Below are 5,000 nucleotides of genomic sequence, written 5' to 3' on the forward strand. Positions count from 1 at the left end.
CAAAAAATGGAACTGCACCAACCCTAACCCTAAAACTAACCCATCTAATAGAGATGTGTTGACACTCTCTAACTGGGCTTCTGGGTTGCCAGATTGTGCTTGTTTAAAATATACTTCATTTACATATATTTTGGGTAAAGCAGTAAATCTTCTTCTTCTTCTTCTTCTTCCTCTTCTTCTTCTTCTTCTTCTTCTTCATACAAACAGCTCTTATACCAGCCTTAATTACCATGTGACACTTACATTCTCATACGTTCTCATGCTAACCAGACAAATTTCATGAAACGACAGAGATCTGGATAAGTTTTCACGATTAATGCCCATCAAACCACGAAATAAATGAAGAGGTGGAGCTAAAGCATTTTAATAACACAAAGTAAAAACAAGCTAAAAATAACACTAGGCGAGTGAAAATAGCAGATTTGCACCTCGATGTTGTTCGACGATCACCATCTCAGCAGGATTAAATAAAATTCGAAAAAAAAAATTGCTGTAGATATAGTATTCTCTCCTGTTTATCGTTACAGCTTTAATATTGCTCCTAGTGGTCAAATATGGAACTATACCGACATTTAATAGAGGTGCTGATAGCTACTATGAGGATTCCTGGTTGCCAGATTGTGTTGGTGGAAAAACTTTACTCCACAGCTTCCAAGATTGTTTCATAGCAAATTAAATTTAATGATTAACATATGCTTCAGTGCAATTAGTATAATATATATATATACACACAAATTATAATAACTAAGAAATATTAAACCAATGTATACAAATACACATTGTAAATGAGTCGTTACTATAGCAACAATAATGTTCCTTGTATATAATCATTCACCTTCCTATTCAGTTCTGTGGTCATAAAACTATCACTTTGTTACTTTATGTATGTGATCAAAAGTATGTGCACCCCATTGCCAATTACACCACTTTGTTCCTGCTCCATGATGATGATGATCCTGTGATGATCCTGTGCACAAAGTTGTGAAGGTTGGACCAGAAGAATCTACCTCAACCTTCTCAACCTTCTTAACCCCCTACACCTTATTAAGCTTCTCAAACTCCTTTACCTCCTCAACCTGTTTAAGTTTCTTAGCCTTCTCAATCTTCTTAACCTTCTTAACCTCCTCAATCTTCTCAACCTCCTCAGCCTTCTCAACCTCCTTAAACTCTTCAACCCTCTACACCTCATTAAGCTTCTCGACTTCATTAACCTTCTCAACCCCTAAACCTTTTTAACCTTCTCAACATTCCTAACCTTCTCAACCTCCTCAACAACCTTCTACCTCACTGAACACCTTTGGGAATGAACTGTATCTGTAGCTTCCTCACCTCCTCAAACATCAGTGTGTGATCTCATTAATAGCTGAATGATCACTAATTCTTACACTCAAATACAAAGTACCTTATTCATTTCAGAGTAACGAAATCGCAATGGGAAATTATTCGTCTCATTTGTTTCCGCTTCTTTTGAGATCCGTCACTGCTTTTCTTCCGATTTAACCAATTTACTGCTCGTTCTTTATTCATTAAGTCACTGCCTGAGTTGGTTCATGAAGAGCGTGATCTTTTACACGCGACTCTGATTCCAGGAAGCGATGAAAATAACGATTGCAACGTTTGATTGACAGCAAACACATGAGAGAATTGAGCGATAAAAAGTTGAGTCAGATGCAGATGAATAACCCTGTGGATCAGGTTATATGACGAGAATTTCATATATATATATATATATATATATATATATATATATATATATATATATATATATATATATATATAAAGCCTATAGCAGGGGTCTTCAATGTTTTTCAGGTCAAGCACCCCTCAGACGATAGAGACCCCTGATACAAAATGTGTCCACTGATATGTCAAACATGTCCACTGATATTAAGAGAAACCAATAATGATAAGACCATTAGAACTATGTTGTTGTTGTATATGCATCATTGTCTGTATATTTCCATTTATTTTCATATCTTTCAAAAAGATTTATGCATCATGACAAACATATTTTGCAATTAAAAATACCAATTTATTAAATTGTTCACATTTGTCTTTTATTTTAAAAGATTTGCAGTTTCATACATTTGTCCTTTTACTATCAGGTGTCCTTTTATACATTTCCATCAACTTCACCCTTAATTTGAATAGTTTCATTTAATAGACCTGTAATGTAATAATTATAATATTTTATCTTTCATGTTTTTACCCATGTTTTTTTTTTTTAAACAAAACATTATTTGTGATTCAACATAAATTAGCGGACCCCCTGCAGTACCGCCGCAGACCCTCTAGGGGTCACGGACCCCAGGATGAAGACCCATGGCAGGTATTAGGACATCTGACTTTTCCACTCATACAATATGTGGTTCACCAAAATAGTTAGAGACACACAATTGTATCGGACGTCTTCAAATTTGTTCCAGCATGACGATGCCCCTGTGCACAAAGCAGCTCCATGAAGATCTGCTTTCCATGGGTTGGAAAGTATGGAAGATCTCCTGTTATAGAGCTCCAACTCTATTAAACATGAATGTGAACGCTGACTGCACCCCATGAACCTCCTCACCATCATCTACATCAGTACCTGACTTTACTAACACTCTTGTGGCTGAATGAATTTCCACAAGACTTTAGTGGAACATCTTATTATATCAGGATGTGAGGACTAAATTTGGAATGGAATGTTAAAAAAAACCCATACCAATCTTATAGTAGGGTGTCCACAAACTTTTGCCCGTATATACACTCTAAAACAGTGTGTTTCCTCATTACAGAAGGTTCTTGTTCATTTTTTTAGTTATGTCTTCTTCTCGGCTGCTTAAATGGGATTTATGTTGATCCTTTCCTCATAGGAACTAAAACTAGTTTCTCAGAGAAAATGCAGATGGTTCCACATAGAACCTCAAAACGATGTATTTTATCCCGATGGATTTTAAATAATTAACAGTAGTTTGAGCGTTGAGGTCTTCAGAACCTCACTAGCTGGTGCACACTGCAAGAAAGAGTTCTTAAGTGTTTTGTGCTCTTTTACAACAGAAGATCTGAAGCAAGAACCCTGAAGAGCACATTTCAATTCACGCCCTCAGAGAGCACCACTAAGTCCTGGCGTCTTTTAAATGCTAAACTGGTTAGCATGCATGTTCTAATGATGTGGATGTTGTTGAGAAGTGCACTCGGCGTCGCTCGGCTCCAGATGGAAGGAAGGGCTGGAGGCTGATAGACGGGGAGGAGGATGAGGAGGAGGAGGAGGATTATTAGCCTGAGTGTCAGTGGGAGTCCTCATCAACTGCCTTTTACTGCCTCTGCCGCTCCCTGATCCCCGTCATTAGCTACAGCGACGACCTGCTGTGCTGCTAACACTGACGCTAACGCCGCTCCCACTCCTCTCCTTACGGGTGCCAAGAGACAGAGACGGAAAAAGAGAGAGAGTTAAATACACAGAGGATGAAAAGACAGACATAAACTGTAGACTGGATTTTGTTCGATATTATTTCCGAATAAAAAACTAACGTGTCTATGACACTTTGTGTAGCCATTTCATGCTAAATTCATGCTAACCGCAGATTAGCGAGAATTCTCCACGCTAGCGAAAAAGTTAATTAGCAAAGTAGTTTTAGCTGCTTGAAAAGATCTACATGAAAACTTTTATCAGAAGGAACTAACAATGCAGGATTGGGCCCAAAGTTTGTGGACACCCAATCATTAGATTGCAATGTGCTGCTTTTTATACATCACCAAATTGTATCCACATTTGCTGTTGTAATGAGCTCCACTCTTCTGGGAAGTTGTTCCTCTCGATTTTTGTGGAGATTAATTCAGCTATAATGGTGTGAGTAAAGTCAGGTAGTGATGTAGGTGAGAAGGTGAGGAGGTTCCTGGGGTGGGGTCAGCGTTCACATTCATCTCAAAGATGATCAATAGTGTTTATAGCAGGAGATCTTCCACATCTTCCAACCAATGGAAAGCAGATCTTCATGGAGCTCCTTTGTGGACAGGAACATTGTCATGCTGGAACCGGTTTTGGTCTCCTAGTTTATGTGAAGTCAAAGTTTCATGCTCCAGCATCCAAAGGTGTCTAGGGATGTTTGTGGAAGAACATCATACGGGTGGAAAATGGTGGGGTGTCCGTATACTTTTGGCTGTATAATACATCACACCTTTGATGACGTTTTTTATTATTAGTTATTAATGAATTAATCTTCAGTTATCAATAATGTATATTAAAAAACATTAAAACGAACAGAAAAGGTTTTACTGTAAATATGCAATACAGTGTGTGTGTGTGTGTGTGTGTGTGTGTGTGCATGTGTGTGTGAGTGTGAGTGTGAGTGTGTGCGTGTGTCTGAGTAAGTGTCTGAGTAAGAGACATTTCCTTTTTAATTATGTTAATTATAATGACCTCATTGTAATATCATTACCATATTATTACAAGTGTCCCGATACTTTTGATCACACCTGTAGTGTGTCAGTAGAAAACAGTAGAACCCACATACAGGGTGTTTAATTGGTCCGGGTTCCAAGTCGTTCCTGACTTCGTGAAAAGAGAGAACCGTTTACGACAGGAAGTGAAATCATTCAGTTAAAAAAAATGTGGAACCTTTAAAGGTTCTATGTAGAAACCTGAACCATCAAAGAAAAGGTTTTTGTCCTCAAAATGTATCAGTAGATAATAATAAAGTGTTTGTGTGTTTTAATGCACAATGATGGTTTTCATGTAGGAACTCATAGAAGGAAAAGCAAAAGGTTCTTCAGAAAAGAAATGGTTCTTCAGCGTTTAAAAAAAAGGTGTTTTTATTAAATCTAGAGCTGAAAACGAAACTCTGAAACAGCGTGAATTGTGGAAAATAGAAACAAAATCAGAAGTTTTTCTTTTTCCTTCACATCGCTCCCTTCTGCTTCTCGTTCTTCTTCTTCTTCTCCTGATCTCTTGTAACTGCTTCCTCATTCCGCTCTGACTCACCGTGCCGGCTAGCGGTATGGTTAGCGATGGTTACGAA

Source organism: Silurus meridionalis, chromosome 16 (genome assembly GCF_014805685.1).
Source record: "Silurus meridionalis isolate SWU-2019-XX chromosome 16, ASM1480568v1, whole genome shotgun sequence".
Taxonomy (NCBI): domain Eukaryota; kingdom Metazoa; phylum Chordata; class Actinopteri; order Siluriformes; family Siluridae; genus Silurus; species Silurus meridionalis.